This window comes from Danio rerio, chromosome 18 (genome assembly GCF_052040795.2).
Source record: "Danio rerio strain M-AB ecotype USA chromosome 18, GRCz13ab, whole genome shotgun sequence".
Lineage (NCBI taxonomy): Eukaryota > Metazoa > Chordata > Actinopteri > Cypriniformes > Danionidae > Danio > Danio rerio.
Genome location: NC_141038.1, coordinates 53,855,552 through 53,874,158, shown reverse-complemented (window position 1 = coordinate 53,874,158; position 18,607 = coordinate 53,855,552). Strand labels below are relative to the sequence as shown.

The 18,607-nt window shown below is 39.1% G+C and overlaps 1 long non-coding RNA gene across 3 annotated transcripts in view; it reads left to right on the top strand.

Moving 5' to 3' along the window:
- The window catches only part of LOC147832965 (uncharacterized), an 87,542-nt gene that overhangs the window by 14,961 nt on the left and 53,974 nt on the right, over positions 1-18,607 (top strand). The window contains exon 4 of one of the 3 annotated variants that reach the window (XR_015515463.1): positions 15,632-15,724. The exons of the other annotated variants lie outside the window; for them this stretch is intronic. This is a non-coding gene — a long non-coding RNA (uncharacterized LOC147832965). The remainder of the gene's footprint in view (positions 1-15,631; positions 15,725-18,607) is intronic. 3 annotated transcript variants of the gene reach the window in all.

The following is an 18,607-nucleotide window of genomic DNA, read 5'->3' as shown; positions in this document are numbered from 1 at the left end:
GGATGCATTGAAACATGAATGAATGGATGGATGGATGAATGGATAGAAGGATGGATGGATGGATGAATGAATGGATAGAAGGATGGATGGATGGATGGATGGATGGATGGATGGATGGATGGATGAGCTGTTTGTAGTCGGTGTTGGTGAATCTGTCTTCCGCTGCTGCTGTAACTGTTGAATGAGTCTAATTGTGCATCAGCTTCTGCTAATTAAGCCACTCATGATCTGCACACAGACACAAAAGACACGGTCTCTCTGGCTTTCGCTGCGTCTGCTGTTCCTGACCTTAAACTCTCCTGAACAGAGCCCGAGCATAAGAAAGCGTAGCTCCACCATGAGCGCAAGCTTCATCGTTTAATTTCACAACATTTTCCCATGTAAACAAGACTGAAGCGCTGTTTGAGTGAATGTGGAGCAGGTCAATCAGTGCCGTCGTGTGGACTGAGCACAAGAGAAATACGGAAAATGAACCGTTTCTGCTCCCAACCCCAGCACTCCGATAACACCGACACTTCCGCATCATATTTTCCTCCAGAAATAGCTCTAACCTTTTCCAACCTATGCATGAAGCACCTCAGCATTTGTTTGAGTTAATTAAAAATAATTATGCGCCATTGTTCTGAATCGTCCCCAACTTTCACGCACAAACAAATAGGAGCGATAATAACAGCAGATAGTTACACTTAATTACCGGATAAACAGAAATATCAGCGCAGAACTCATTAAATCAAGTGTCTAATTACTCCAGCCTCGTCTTCCTGCAGGAATATTTCTATATTTCTGAATGTTTTATGAATTTGGAGCCGTACGTGGATGAAGCCGCTGTTGTGTTGTGATTGCAATCTTTAATGACTCGTGGGTTTCAGAGCTCTTTCCAGTCATCTAACATTTAAATCAATGCTGCTTTTCCTCTTTAAAGTCAAGGAGAGCCGCGGCTGTACAATAACAGACTGCCAGTGTGAAATATTTATCATTTCATGGCACAGCAGGATGATTTTCTAACTATCTGAACCTTTAATGCTTTCTTCCAAGGACGGCGATAATATAAATTATGCATGAGTTGCAACAACGGTTTGTGCCCCGTTCGGACTGATGATCTCGACTGATGCATGAACCGGTTTACACTTGAAACGCTTGAACACTGACGGAGTAAATAGTGTTGTTCTGCCGGCGCTTCTGAGGGAGAAATAAAAGACTTTATTCTGCTGTGAATGTCTTTAGAAACAACTTGAACATTAGCTGGAGTTTATAGAGTAGCTTCGTTTGTAGATGTCGGATAACTCTCATTATTACAGCGCTGTCTGGAATACTTGATTCTGATTAGCCGGCCACTTTATTAGGTACAGCTTACTAGTGTCGAGTTGGACCCCTGCTGCCTTCAGATCTGCCTTCATCCTTCATGGCAGAGATTAAACAAGCTACTGGAAATATTCCTCAGAGATTTTGCTCCATATTGTCATGATAGCATCACACAGTTGCTGCAGATTTGTCGGCTGCACATCCATGATGCCAATCTCCCGTTCCACCACATCCCAAAGCTGCTCTATTGGATTGACCTCTGGTGACTGTGGAGGCCATTTGAGTACAGTGAACTCATCGTCATGTTCACCAGTCTGAGATGATTGGTGCTTTGTGTTATGTGTGTGTGCGCATGTGTGCAAGCCTCTGTAAACGTGTGTGTGAGTGGGTTCACATGTGTGCAATCTTCTGTGAATGTGTGTGTGCATATGTGCAAGTGTGTGACTGTATGCAAGCCTGTTTGTGTGTGTGAGTATGTTTGCGAGCATGTGTGAACCTGTGTGGGAACGTGTGTGTGCATGTGTGCAAGCTCCTGCAAACGTATGTGTGCATGTGTGAGCGTGTGTGTTCACGTGCATGCATGTGTGCGAGAGTGCATGTGTGAACGTGCATGTGTGCAAGCTTCTGTGAAAGTGTGTTTGCATATGTGCACGCGTGTGTGAGTCAGTGCATGTGTGCGAGCGCGCATGCAAGGGTGTGTGTGTGTGTGCAAGTGCGTATGCAAGTGTGCGTGTGTGTGAGTGAGTGCATGCATGCGAGCGTGTGTGAATGCGTGAGCATGTGCGAGTGTGTGCACATGTGTTAGTGTGCATGTGTGCAAGCATGTTTGAATGTGTTTGCGTGTGTGCGAGTGTGTAGACGAGCATGTATGAGGGCATGTGTGAACGTGTGGGAGCACATATGCAAGTGTGTGTGAACGTGTGTGTGAGCAGGCGTGAGTGTGTGCGTGGGTGCATGTGTGCACAAGCATGCGTGTGAGCTGTATGTCTGTGTAAGATGTGTGTGTGTGTGTGTGTGTGTGTGTGTGTGTGTGTGTGTGTGTGTGTGTGTGTGTGTGTGTGTGTGTGTGTGTGTGTGTGTGTGTGTGTGTGTTTTCAGCAGTCTTCTTGAGTCTCCAGCCTGACACTGATGCTCTTTGGTCTCCTCTTGTATGCTAATGCTGCAGTTCAGGCAGGAGCCGGTTTGAAGTGCAGATTGTAATTGAAGACTCCAGCACGAGTCGTCTTCATCCATTAATTAGCTTCTTCCCACGGAGGAGAGAAACTTCATTAAAGCACAGATAGGAGAGACTGCAGCTCAAGGACACGCAGGAGCACAAATTAAACTGCAGGAAAGAGTGAAAACACAAACAGCAGATCAGAGTTTCACTCTCGCTGAGTTCAGGACACACACACTGATGCAGGACTCTGCTGTCTGCGTCTGTAGAACACTAAACACTGGACATTAGCTATCAAACTATATATATATATATATATATATATATATATATATATATATATATATATATATATATATATATATATATATGTATGTATAACATGTTATGTCCACATATGTGAGTGTTTATTCATTTTAACATTAATTGTAGTCAATTCCATTCCGAAATGTCCAAAATAGTAAATGAAAAATTATTTTAAATATGATCAAATGTTAAAAATGCTGCACTTTTTGACACGTGGATATGTGTGCATATGTATATATGTGTGTGTATATCAGGATAGATAGGAGGTTTATATTGCATATATTAATATATAGTATAAAAGCAGACTTACTGCTACTTTTTATTATTGTTAACTTTTGTTAAATATTAGCAATAATTAAAACTAAACTAAAACTGGAACATGCTTTATTGGATTATTAAGGTTCTTGATAAATAAAATAAACCTTCAATCCCTCATAAAATTCAATATTTCAATATTGAATTCAATATTTTACAATCAACAATTTCAATATTTAAAATAAAATAAAATTAATTTGAGCTTTGTTGACATTTAAAATTGAACAAATTTTTAATTAAAAAAAATCAATAAAAACCATAACTTGCAGAAAAAATTTAACTGAAAACGTGCCTAACTAAAATCTGAATTTAATAAATCTGTAAATAATGATACACTTTTAAATAACAATAAAAATATAATATTTAATAAAACTGAACGTGATTGATATTAACAAACAAAAGCTTTTACGTCAAATTCAACTGAAATAAAAACATAAATAAGTGTATATATATACACGCACATACAGTTGAAATCAGAATTATTAGCCCCCTGTTTATTTATTTTTTCCCTCAATTTCTGTTTAACGGAGAGAAGATTTGTTCAAGTCGTTGTATAACAGTGGTTGTCTGGAGACAATCCAAAAAATATAGGTTAAAGGATCTAATGTATATATAATATACGTAAATATACACAATGTTGGGGTTACACATTACAAGTAACTCGAGTTACCTAATATTACTTTTCTATGTAACAAGTAATGCATTACTTTTTAAAAATAAGTCTTAATATTCGAGTTACTCTTTTAAAAAAAAGCAAGGCGAGTTACTTTAGTTTAATTTGCTTTAAAAAAATAAATAGCTAAACTAAAATTGGGCGAGGCAGTGGCGCAGTAGGTAGTGCTGTCGCCTCACAGCAAGAAGGTCGCTGGTTCGAACCTCGGCTCAGTTGGCGTTTCTGTGTGGAGTTTGCATGTTCTCCCTGCGTTTGCGTATGTTTCCTCCGGGTGCTCCGGTTTCCCCCACAGTCCAAACACATGCAGGGGAATTGGGTAGGCTAAATTGTCCGTAGTGTATGAGTGTGTGTGTCTGTCTGGATGTTTCCCAGAGATGGGTTGCGGCTGGAAGGGCATCCACTGCGTAAAAACGTGCTGGATAAGTTGGTGGTTCATTCCGCTGTGGCGACCCCGGATTAATAAAGGGACTAAGCTGACAAGAAAATGAATGAATGAATGAATGAACAAATTAAAATTAAAGTAGTCACAATGAACTACGCAGTCAATTAGAGAATGTGTTTATTGTTTTGAACGCATTTAAGCATAGCAAAAGGGCATTACAGTCTCAATGGACAGGGATTTTACTGAAGACAAATAGCACAAAAGTAGCAAACATATTGCATTAATATTTCAATAATCTGTATTAGAGGTGTGAACCTCCACTAGGCTCACGGTTTGGTTGCGATTATCATGCCATCGATTCGGTTCAGTTCAATATCTCAGTGCATTGATGATGCTTTCCATACACAATTTAATATTTACTTCACAGCACAGTAATTCTTGTATTAAAATGTATAAATATGTGTATATGTTATTGGCAATGCAATTTTGTCCTTTAATACAAGCAGTCAGATATATGAACTACTTTTATTCTAACTGCTCAAAGAAAACACTCTTTATGAATGTTTCAAACAAAACTCCAGTCCATCCACAGGACAACATGAGCATTTATAGCAAATAAACTAACATGAATATCATCCCGCTTGCTTTTTGAGTGTTGTCACGTGAATTCTTTCACCCCTGTGATTGGTCACCACTCAACAGAAACGCTCTGACGCCACTGATAAACAGCAGCGGCCATCACAGCTGGTCCAAACGTTATTTTTTTTTGTAAAACATCTCAACTCAATGTTGTCGAAAACATCAAACTAAAAAGAAAACAAACTTCTAAGTGAGCAGGGCCTATAACTCGACAGCCGTCTGTTCCTCACTGAGCTGCAGAATTAGCTTGGTCTGTTTTGGAAGCACTAATTCAATAGTCTCATAAGAGCAGAAAGCATCTTCACTCGTCTTTTTTTCTCCTTCTGGATTGTTTGTGGTGCTTTAATCAAAAGCCGAGCTAAATCTTTGCATCGTGTTCATTTTAGTCAAACCTCCATTTGCCCCCCGGTGGAGCAGAGTAATTGAAATTTGCCTCAAAGCAGAATAATTTCCATGTTAAATAAATTATCCGACAACACCTGAGCAATTCTGACAATGCAGCGCAGCACAATGTAAACCCCGGAGCTGCGCTAATTGTGTGGTATCTCCGCCAGACACGCATTTAAATGATGACGAGACTCACAAAGACCTGTTTGTTATTGTTGAATAATGCCATGGAGGATGATGGAAGCGTGCGCAGACAGGTAAGTCACGCTGTGATCTGCATCTCTTTCCTGCGCTGCAGAACACTTTCTCCAAACTCACCTGGTTTTTGAGCTAATTCTCATTAGATTATATGTAGATTGTTAGGTTGGGGTTGGGGTTGGTGTAAGTTGACATGTACACTGTTGAAGGATCAGTATCAACAGATATTAAGCAGACAGTCTACTAATACTCAAATGAGAATGAATTGGCATGAAGCTGACGTGCAACTTTTAGTCAACAAAATGTCCAAAAGGGACCATCAAAATAAAGTCTGACCCAAAACACAAGTTACACGGTACAAACTGTACAGATCAGTGTACCCCATTCACAATATAAACAACAACACCATCAATAAAAACAAGAGCAATCTAAAGTCAACTATGAGAGCTCATAGTATTAAAATAATCACATGCAAACGGTTATGCAATGCAAAATATCAGTGAAGAAAGATTGCACGGCTGATTTAGAGTTCATGTTAATAATTTCAGCAATAATCTGACTATTTTGTTCTCAAACTGTTTATTTAGTAGAAGTTATCACTTGTTAACACTTGTGCTCTCTTATCTTTGTGGAAAACATTAATACAAGCTAGTTAGTTTCTCTAAAATGCACCATATTGTAGTTGAGCTCACTGCAAAATATTGATAAAGTCCCACATATTGAAAAAAATAATTAAATATTAAAATAAAATACACAAAATAGCACAAATATCTGAATAAATGACCATTTCCAATGCAGAGTTGCTGGTTGGAATTAATATCTGATTGGGTGTTTATTTATTTTGTTAAATAATGAAGCAAAATTCACTTCCACATCTGCTGAACAATATTTCCAGCAGATAAGCGCTCTCCATCCGCCCACTGTAGTTCATTTTTCAGCTGATTATGAGCATTGCATCGAGCTGAAGGTTATTTGGCCTGGAGAAATAGGGATTTTTCAGTCTGCAATGTAAAATCTGACAGTCACCGCAGTAAAACAGCACATAAAACCAGACTTTATATAAAAGCAGCACTTTTTTTTTGATGATAAGCAAACTATTAACTCCAAATCAAAACTGCTGACCTTTGGAAAGGTGCTTAATCAGTGCTTCGTTTGAGCAGAAATTATCCAGCTCAACATAATCACTCCATTTCTGACATTTATAGACAGGAGGGTCACTGCCTACAATATTAGTTTTTTATTCAGAAAGGCTGATCACGCGTCTGTACAACACACAACTCTGATTATCAGATCAACACAACATTATTCACACTGGAATCGTCATTTTCTCCCAATGTCTAAATATCTCCTAAGTGATCTTGAACAGAACAAAGCCATGTTCACAGTATTTCCTATTAAAAATACTTTAAAACACTTTCTATGAAGCCCATACTCATATTGATAGAATTTTATAGAATTTTGAATTTATGATTATTTATTGTAAAGGTTATTTATTATATTCATAAAATAGTTCATTTGATTTCACTCGCATGTATTAGAAAACAGACTACAGTTGAAAGCAGAAGTTTACATATACTCTAAGAAAGGAGCGTAACCATTTTTAAAAATGTCTGATGGTAAATAATACTAAATGTTTACTACTATTTTAGGGCCGTTATGATTACCTAAATGATTTACATTTGCTAAATGCCAGAATGGAGAATGTTTTATTAATTTCTAGACAGTCAAAAGTTTGCCCACATGTCCTTGGTGTTGTTTAGCTTTGCTTTTAAACTGTATAACTTTGGTCAGATGTTTTGGGTCTCCTTCCACAAGCTTCTCACAGTAGTTTGCAGGAGTTTTGGCCCATTCCTCCTGACAGAATTGCTGTAACTGAGTCAGATTTGTAGGCTGTCTTGCTCGCACAAGCTTTTTCAACTCTTCCCACACATTCTCTATAGGATTGAGATCAGGGCTTTGTGATGGCCACTCCAAAACATTCACTCTGCTGTCCTTAAAGCACATTTGAACTGATTTGGCAGTGTGCTCAGGGTCATGGTCTGTCTGGAAGAGCCATTTGTGGGCAAGTTGTAATGTTCTGGCTGATGTGTTGAGATGTTGATTCAGTATTTCTCCATAATGTTCTTCTTCATGATGCCATCTATGTTGTGAAGTGGACCTCCTGCAGCAAAACAGCCCCACAACATGATGCTGCCGCCCCCATACTGCACAGTTGGGATGGTGTTCTAGGCTTGTGTGTTTCCCCTTTGTCCTCCAAATGTAACACTGCTCATTATGGCCAAACAGTTCAATCTGAGCTCCATCAGAGCACAGGACATGTCTCCACACATCAGTCTTTTTCCCAGTCGTGTTACCATAGCAACTGTGGAATCACCACAACAGATCAATTACTGTAGTTGTGTTACCATAGCAACTGTGGAATCACCACAACAGATCAATTACTGTAGTTGTGTTACCATAGCAACTGTGAAATCACCACAACAGATCAATTGAAGTGCTTTAGTATGGTTTAAAAGCTCTATAGTATTCACTGTATATCACTGTAGTAAAGCTGTTATCACAGACAGTTGTTTTATTTTTTGCTGCTTGGAAAATTCAGTCTTAAACTGTTTTGCAGATTTTTGTGAGGTGAGAGCAGAAGATTAGATTAGATTGCCTTTATTGTCATTGTTCAGAGTATAATGATCTTTCTCTACAAATGTTTATAAAATCAAGTCAAACATGGCACAGAGATTGTTTCCAAATTTTTTGATTGTTTCTTATATCCTTGAACTAGAGCGCCTTCATTAGTCCTGATGTGGCTTTTGTCTGTGTCGCACTGATGACTGTGTAATGGGATTTGATTCACACACAAATATAAATGCTCACGCACACAAACAAATGCTCAAATCTCATTTCACCCTCACCAGCATCCTTCAGAAACCAGCAAACGCCGTTTAAACACAATCCCTCATACAAATAATAAAAATGCATGATGATGATTTGGTGCAAACCGGCATTCATCTCAGCTTCCGCAAGAGTTGATGGATTTCTTTTCATAATCCTGCATGAACCGGCTCGAGTTCTATTATATGAAATAAAGTCAGTAACTAAAATCAAGTGTATATAAACATACAGTTGAAGTCAGATTTTTGGCGCTCCTGTTAAATGCGATTTATTTTGTATTTTTTCCCCGATTTCTGTTTAACAGAGAGAAGATGTTCAACACATTTATGAACATAACAGTTTTAATAACTCATCTCTAATAACTGATTTCTTTTCTCTTTGTCATGATGACAGCACAATATTAGACTAGATATTCTTCAAGACACTAGTATTCAGCTTACAGTGACATGTAAAGGCTTCACTAGGGTAATTGGGGTAAAGTTAGGGTAATTAGGCAAGTCATTGTATAACAGTGGTTTGTTCTGGAGATAATCAAACACTAATATTGCTGAAGGGGCCAATAATATTGAGCTTAACATGACTTTAAAACTATTAATAAAAATGGCCCAAATAAAACAAAATAAGAAGTATTAGAGGAAATTCTGTGAACAAATCCTGAACCTGTTCAACATCATATGGGAAATACTTGAAAAAGAATAAAAATTTCACAGGAGTGTGAATCATTTTGATTAGTTTTGTTATATATGCTCTTGAATCACAAATTATTAGCTCTACTTTCCAATTTTAATTTAAAAAAATCACTTTAAAATAATTTTACAAATATTTTAGTTCATATTTGTCATTTTCATACAATTATTTAAAATGTTCAATACATTTTAAACATAATGGGCTCTATTTTAATGATCTAGACACAAAGTGTAAAGCTTTAAAGCAATTAAGCCGAATCCACTTTTGCTATTTTAAAGATGGATAAATATGATCTGCGCATGGTCTAACAGGGCTGTGCTTATTCTCTCAGTGAGTTCTGGCTGTGTTTTGAGCATAACCTGCATTAAACCAATCAGAGTCTCGTCTGCAAAGCATCTGCAGCACGAGGATAAAGAACGAGCCTCCTCCATTCAGCCTCTTTACTTTACTCCTTTACTTTACTCCTTTACTTTGGTGGGGAAACGGTGGAAACTCTCTTCACTGAACACATCCATTAGCCCACGTTTAATCTCCTTTGTTGAACACAAAGATTTGCTTCAAAACTATTTCTAAATTCAGCTCTAATCTCCAGCAAAGGAATAAATGAACAGTAATAATGAAGTGTGAGTTATATCCAAACACACGTCCTGTTCTTATCCTCATATACTGATGCAGACGTCTCCAAAACCCCCCAGCTGGACACATCTACACTTGTGTTTATTATAAATCTGCAGATAATCAATATACTGGTCATAATAATCACATTATACTGATGCAGATGGTCATCAATAAACTGAAGAAGCCCCCTGAGGTGAAGAAGGCATGGAGGCAGTGCTGTTTATATTGATGGAGAAAATCAGCATTTCTGGATCATTTTAATACTTTAATTGTTTTCATCTGTAAAGTGTGTGAGCATTTTTAGGCGCATAACTAACGCGCTCTGCTGGTCTTTAGAGCAGCTTTTAGTTGGTCAGTGGTACGGTCTATTTGACCTCCTCAAAATAGCAACACTTCAACAATGTGCCTCAACACACCTCCTTTATACACCAGCGCACATGAGTCCACAGAGTGGTGCAAATGGATTCACTATTTAAACAACATGGAGCAAAATGGGAAAATTAGGGTTGCACTGATCTGAAAATAGCAACAAATCACGCCAAACTTGTCTTGCGCCGAGTGTATGATAGAACCCAAAAGCTTTAATAAGTAATTTCAAATGAATTTATTTTGTCGTTTGTCATGATTGACAGTACTTACCCTTCACTACTCATTCTACATCACAGCCACTGCAAAAACAGTTCAACTGATGCATTTTTCCAAACCAAAAATCTCTTTGGATCATAATAAAAATGGTTCATTTACTGAACTAGTTGTCAAATTGTCCACTGTATATTTTGACATGCACAGTTCCTTCATTCTCCTGTTGAAAAGAATTCATGTGCATTGAAAACTGCAGAGTGTTAGTGCTGTTATCAGGCCTGATTAAAGCGTCCCAACATCTCATCCCAACGAGACCCAGAGAAGCGCTGCATTAAAGGGAATATCTCAGAAAAGCCTGAAATAATACATAAATATCAATTGTTAAGTTATTCCGAGTCTATTCAGAATACAGAAGAGTGTGTGTGTGTGTGTGTGTAATCTCAGCTCACGCAGAAATGACCTGAGCAAATAGAGTGGAGAAGAATGAGTTGATTCGCTCCTCACGGGATGCATTTAAATGAGGAAACCCGCAGAATTACACATTCAGCATATCTTATATTAAGGGCCTGCGATGCGCAAATCACTGAACAAAAACCCTCTGATTTGTCTGAACTTTCAGCGCCTCTGCAGGATGACGTCACTACAGTTGAAGAAATGGCTCAGTCTTTGAGGTTTCGCACACCAAGTTTTATTTTTATTTATCTCAAGAGCCATTAGATTGGCAAAGTCCTGCAGGGATTGATTACGGCTGACTGATTTCCTTCAAATGTCAGTGCTTCTCATGTGGTGATGTTAAACCTGACAGATTTAATTAAAACTATTTAACCAATTTAATAACTTTAATGAAGTCAAACTGAGACATGAAGTCAGATTTTCTGCTTGCAAAAGTGACATGAGCAACAAACACATTCACTCAATGTTTATGCAAGCTTTGCAATTTAGTAGTTCTTAATAGCAATAAGCATAATTAGCAAAATAATAAGCAAAATAAGGAAAAGCATAAGCTTATTGAATACAAACAACACCAGTCGATTTTCAAAACACAGTTAACATTTACTATTAGCCCTATACTGTGGAAATGTTTGAAATGTAGGAGGAATTTTTATTTATTATATTTTATTATATCTAATAGTTTTAATAACACATTTTTAATCACTGTTTTCTATCTTCGTCATGATGACAGCACATAATATTAGACTAGATATTCTTCAAGACACTAGTGTTCAGCTTAAAGTAACATTGAAAGGCTAATTTAAAGGTTGATTAGGTTACCTATATTATATATATATAATTTCTAATAATAAATATATAAGATATAATAATAATAATAAAGAATTAAAACCTCTATAATTTCATTAAAATCAGGATTTCCAGTCAATAAACTTCAAATGTTATTGGTAGTTATGTGCCACAAGGTCAAATTAGAGCTGCACAATATACACTTACCGGCCACTTTATTAGGTACACCTGTTCAACTGCTCGTTAACGCAAATTTCTAATCAGCCAATCACATGGCAGCAGCTCAATGCATTTCGGCATGTAGACATGATCAAGACGATCTGCTGCAGGTCAAAGTGAGCATCAGAATGGGGAAGAAAGGGGATTTAAGAGACTTTGAATGTGGCATGGTTGTTGCTGCCTGACGGGCTGCTCTGAGTATTTCAGAAACTGCTGATCTACTGGGATTTTCACGCACAACCATCTCTAGGGTTTACAGAGAATGCTCCGACAAAGAGGAAATATCCAGTGAGCGACAGTTCTGTGAGCTTGTTGATGAGGCCAGAGGAGAATGGCCAGACTGGTTCCAGCTGATAGAAAGGCAACAGTAACTCAAATAAGCACTCGTTACAACCGAGCTCTGCAGAAGAGCATCTCTGAACACACAACACGTCCAACCTTGAGGCGGATGGGCTACAGCAGCAGAAGAGCACACCGGGTGCCGCTCCTGTCAGCTAAGAACAGGAAACTGAGGCTACAATTCACACAGACTCACCAAAACTGGACAATAGAAGATTGGAGAAACGTTGCTGCTCTGATGAGTCTCCATTTCTGCTGACACATTCAGATGCTCGGCTCAATTTGGCCTCAACAGCATGAAAGCATGGATCATCCTGCCTTGTATCAGCGGTTCAGGCTGGTGGTGGTGGTGTAATGGTGTGGGGGAGGTTTTCTTTGGGTCCATTAGTACCAATTGAGCATCAGCGCCACAGCCTACCTGAGTATTGCTGCTGACCATGTCCATCCCTTTATGAGCACAGTGTCTCCATCTTCTGATGGCTACTTCCAGCAGGATAACGCAGCATGTCATAAAGCTCAATCATCTCAGACTGGTTTCTTGAACATGACGATGAGTTCACTGTACTCAAATGACCTCCACGGTCACCAGAGCTCAATCCAATAGAGCAGCTTTGGGATGTGGTGGAACGGGAGATTGGCATCATGGATGTGCAGCCGACAAATCTGCAGCAACTGTGTGATGCTATCATGACAATATGGAGCAAAATCTCTGAGGAATATTTCCAGCAGCTTGATGAATCTACAACACCAAGGATTAAGGCAGATCTGAAGGCAAAAGGGTGGCCAACCTGGTACTAGTAAGGTGTACCTAATAAAGTGGCCGGTGAGTGTATATTTCACAGTCATGTGTGATAAATAACATTTATTTTATGCATGCAAGTTGATTTCACTCAGTGTTTTAAAGGCTAAACATTTACTCCAGCTTTTTCAGTCTGATTCAGCATTATTAGATCTGAAAAATGTCGGTTTATTTAAATATCTCTGCATAAATAAATGAATTCTAAACATATCTAAATAAAAGCAGCATTTTTTAGGGATATTTTATATCATAAGAAATATTGTTATTGCAATACTCCACAGCACTATTTTCCCAGTATCGTGCAGCTCTACTTCTAATAATTTCAGACTAATTGCGTTACATTTATGCAGATAATGGTGCATTAATATACTCATTTTTTAGAGCGATCATATTAGATGGTGATTTTGGAGTGATCTATTCCTCTAAGACTGTCTATAATGTAGCTTTAGTTTTGTAATTGATACAGCAGAATTGAGTGACCCGTCAGCTGACCCCAGCTCTCGTCTCTGATTGGTCCTCTTGGGTCTGAAGGGTGATAATAACTGTTTGGCGGTGTGGGATTTCACCGCAGAGCCTCTATTATAGCTGCAAATATTACTCTGTCACCTGCAAGATCTGCTGCTCCCACGTCAGAGCATTTACACACAGGAGCATCAAGCCCTCATATTTAATAAAACACTTCAGGACAGGAGCGGGAGTGTGTTTGCGGAGCGTTGTGCCAAATATATAGACTGAAGAGTGAATTTTAGTTTGCTGTTTTGGTATTATAATATTGTCTCTTGGGGTCTTACAGGGCAGAGTTTGAATCCTAATGAGAAACACAGAGAATGCTGAAGGTTTACCACAGCGGAATGAACTGCCAACTATTCCAGCTTATTTTTTACACAGCGAATGCCCTTCCAGCCGCAACCCAGTACTGGGAAACACCCATACACACTCATTCACACACACACTCGTACACTAGGGTCAATTTAGTTGATCAGTTCCCCTATAGCGCATGTGTTTGGACTGTGGGGGAAACCGGAGCACCCGGAGGAAACCCACACCAACACGGGGAGAACATGCAAACTCCACACAGAAACACCAACTGACCCAGCCGAGACTCAAACCAGCGACCTTCTTGCTGTGAGGCCACAGTGCGACACCACTGAGCCACACACAGACACATGCACATAGACATACACACACACAGACACCCAGAAATAGATGTACATCGCCAGACAGACACACACAAACATAGACATACATATACACACAGCCAGACACACACACACACACACACACTCAGAAATAGACATACACATACAGACAGATGTACACAGCCAGACAGAGACACACACATGCATGTACACACACACACAGAGACACACAGATTGATGTACGCATGCACACACACATGCTCAGTGAGTTGTTGCGGAGCTTCATTAGTGTGAGTGTGTGTCTCCTTCAGCCGGTTTCTCCTCTTCATTCTCATCAAACACTGCAGATGAGGTCCTGAGCCCAATTAATCACAGCACAGTCCTGCTGCACATTCATCAACCTGACCACACACACACACACACACACACACACTTCACTGAGGCTGACAGCACTGTCAGACAACATCAACACACAAACACACACACACACTAATGCATGCTCATGCACATCAACACACACACACACACACACTTTACTGAGGCTGACTGCACTGTCAGACAACATGAACACACACACGCACTAATGCAGGCTCATGCACACCTACACACACACGCACACACACTCTAATGCATGCTCATAAACACAAATACTCAGACATACACACACACTCACTAATGCACATGCACACACATACTAATGTACTCACACACACAAACACACACACACAGTTCACTGAGGCTGACAGCACTGTCAGACAACATCAACACACAAACACACACACACACTAATGCATGCTCATGCACATCAACACACACACACACACACACACACACACACACAGTTCACTGAGGCTGACGGCACTGTCTGACAACATGAACACACATACACACACTAATGCACGCTCACACACACAAATACTTGTTTAGACATACACACGCACTCATTAATGCCCATGCACACACATGCAAATGTACACGCATGTACACACACACACACACTTCACTGAGGCACTGTCAGACAACATGAACACACATACACACACTAATGTAGGCTCATGGAAACACACACACACACACATACACACACACACACACATACACACACACACACACACACACACACACAGCTCAGGAATGTGTGTGTTATGATGTTTAATGTCCTCTGTCTCTCTCTGGTGCTCTTTTCTCCTTCTCTTTATGATCACACACACACACACACACACACACACTAATATGCATTAAATAAATATCAAATTATTAAATATCTGTATTATATGCTGTTAATATAGTAATGTGCATTATTTAATACACACTTCAGTTTTAGGACAATAAATAAAAAACAAAGTCATAAATAAATATTAACAATAAATGAATAAATATCCCTATTATATGTTGTTATTAATATACAAATGTGCATTATTTAATTCACGCTTCAGTTTTAGGTCAGGGTTCTGATGAGCTTCAGATGTTGCCTGCTGTACATTAATAACCGCAGCACGTTTCTCTTAGTTTAGAGTGAAACTGTACGCTCGCCGCAGGATAATGAAGCGTTCGCTCGCGTGTTGATTTCATCTGAACAGCAGAAAAGCGGATGAAATTTAGGCCAGCGTCTAATTTCTGCAGCTTCATGCTGAGGCGTCGTCTCTCGCTAGCTTTAAACATCTTGTCTTTGCTTCACAGGATTTATCAGAGCTGAAAAGATTATGGCCGTCCCGGTGGAGAAACACTCCTGCTCTTCACTACTTCTCCTCTCTTTCTCTGACAGGTAGCAGTGTTTCCAACCATGAAGCGGCAGTAAAACTGAAGTTTCTTCTTCATGAATCTGACTTTTGATAATAAACAGCAACATCAGCATGAGGTTAGCTATATATATATATACACACAACACTAATATTTCTGAAGGGGCGAATAATATTGAGCTTAACATGGCTTTAAATTATTAAAAACTGCTTTTATTCTAGCCCAAATAAAACAAATCAGACTTTCTCCAGAAGAATAGATATTAGAGGAAACACTGTGAACAATTCCTCAATCTGTTCAACATCATTTGGGAAATTTTTGAATGTGAAATTAATATTGCACAGGCGTATAATGTTGACTTCAACTGTACGTATTGTTACACCCATAGGACATATACAGTGTTTCCCCAAGTGTTTGCCGTCTGTCAACAGAAAGAAAGCTTTAGGTGTTTGTTGTGGAGACTGATGTGTTTGATAGTCTGTCAGTTCACCATCAGATTGGCCTCCGAGAGAAAGTGTGTGTGTGTGTGTGTGTGTGTGTGTGTGTGTGTGTGTGTGTGTTTTGAGGGATGTGGTGTCATTTCTGCTCAGCTTTGTGTGAATTGTATGTGACAGGCCTTTTAACGCCGCCGCTGTTCTTTCCTTCACCACAGCACAGATTGTGAGCTGTAAAAGCAGAACAAGCTGCTCAAATGTAGGATTGAAAGGCAAATTTCTGTCTCCCGGTCATGAGTTTTATCCAGGCGACCCTTCAAACCTCCTCAAAATGGATCCAATTATGGAGGCAGCCGTGTGTGTGTGTGTGTGTGTGTGTGTGTGTGTGTGTGTCAGTGTAATTGTGCAACTCTGATTTCTCTCTGTATCCACACAATGAAAGGGGGTCATTGACTAGTCTCAGCTGTCTGACCTGGGTTTACAGATGAGATTTCTCCCCTGTTTGTATTTATTTATTTATTTTGTTCTGAAGAAAAATCTCAAGCAGTCTGTGTTTTCCATGCAGAACCCAGCGGATACTCAATTTGCATGTTCTGCATGACTTGTTGTCAAGCCTTGACGTCTATTTGACATCCACACATCGCTGTTCTTTTGACCACCAAAATAACCACACAAGTATTAGACGATGAAAGTGTGAATCTGAAAGCTTGCTTGTACACTGGATTTTGGGCTTCTACAATGCATGTGCACTATCTTAATGTCAAAATGACATCTAATTGACATAAAATATCACAAACGGTCTATATTTTGGACTTAGCAAACACCCTTATGTCAAAATGACCTCAAAAACATGTAAAAAGGCAGGTCCATATGATGTTAAAACCTTGAGATCAGCACAATTAAAGTCAAAAACTTGTAAAATATAAATAAATAAATATGCAAATCCAGTTGATGTTAAAAGCTTGTCTATTTGACATCTGCACATTGATGTTCTTTTCACCACTAAAATAACAACACAAATATAACTGTACTCTAAGTGTTTTTCATCTGAAAGCTTGTTTATACACTGGATTTATTATCATGTAATCTAGCTTGATGTCATCAAATTGACATGTAAAATTGGCGGGCTGAATTTAGGATGCATAATCAATATGATGTCAAAACCTTGATGTGCTCCGCCGTCCTGACTCTCTGTGCTCATTAATAACCCCATGACACTTGTGGTGAAGAATAGGGGTGTAACCCCGGTGCCAAACTCCCTCCATCAGCTCTTACCCATCATGGCCTCCTAATCATCCCCATCCACTGATTGGCTCCATCACAGTCTCTCCACTCCACTGATAGCTGGAGTGTGGTGAAGCTCTGGCTCTGTTGTCCTGTGGCTGCCGGAGCATCGTCCAAATGAAGCTGCACACTGGTAGTGGTGTGGAGAGACCCCCCGCCCCCTTCATGATTGTGAAGTGCTTTGGGTGTATGGCCATACACTATAAATGCGCTATATTAATACACACAGTACATTACATTAAGGAAAAACTCTCTTCATTTTGACTCATCAGTTTTGTAAACAGCACAATATTTTTTACTTGTCCAGAAAATGCTTCTTGATTTAAGAATCTTCAGATATTTGGACTAGAAAAGACATTTGTTTTTCTTAGTTTGCAGTATATCCTGACAATTCTGAATAAACATGTGGTCAGATAAATGTGAACGAACGTTGCTGACGTAGAAGGCAAATGCGACGCACACGTCTGCCATCGACACAGAAGACTCGTAAATACTTTATATCAGGCCTGATGGTGCCATGGCATCTGCTGTTCACTGCCGATCACAGATTGTGCTCTGAATAAGACCCCCGACACATGTCAAAATGCAGAAACACTCATATATTACCATCATGCTGAAATATTAGAGTCACAATCTTCTATGATTCTTGAAGGAATGCAATGGTGTAGTTTAAAAATTCCTACAAGAATGCAATGGTGTTGTGTAAAGATTCTTGAAGGAATGCAATGGTGTTGTGTAAAGATTCTTAAAGGAATGCAATGGTGTTGTGTAAAGATTCCTACAGGAATGCAATGGTGTTGTGTAAAGATTCTTGAAGGAATGCAATGGTGTTGTGTAAAGATTCTTGAAGGAATGCAATGGTGTTGTGTAAAGATTCTTGAAGGAATGCAATGGTGTTGTGTAAAGATTCTTGAAGGAATGCAATGGTGTTGTGTAAAGATTCTTAAAGGAATGCAATGGTGTTGTGTAAAGATTCCTACAGGAATGCAATGGTGTTGTGTAAAGATTCTTGAAGGAATGCAATGGTGTTGTGTAAAGATTCTTGAAGGAATGCAATGCAATGGTGTTGTGTAAAGATTCTTGAAGGAATGCAATGGTGTTGTCTGAAGATTCTTGAAGGAATGCAATGGTGTTGTGTAAAGATTCTTGAAGGAATGCAATGGTGTTGTGTAAAGATTCTTAAAGGAATGCAATGGTGTTGTGTAAAGATTCCTACAGGAATGCAATGGTGTTGTGTAAAGATTCTTGAAGGAATGCAATGGTGTTGTGTAAAGATTCTTGAA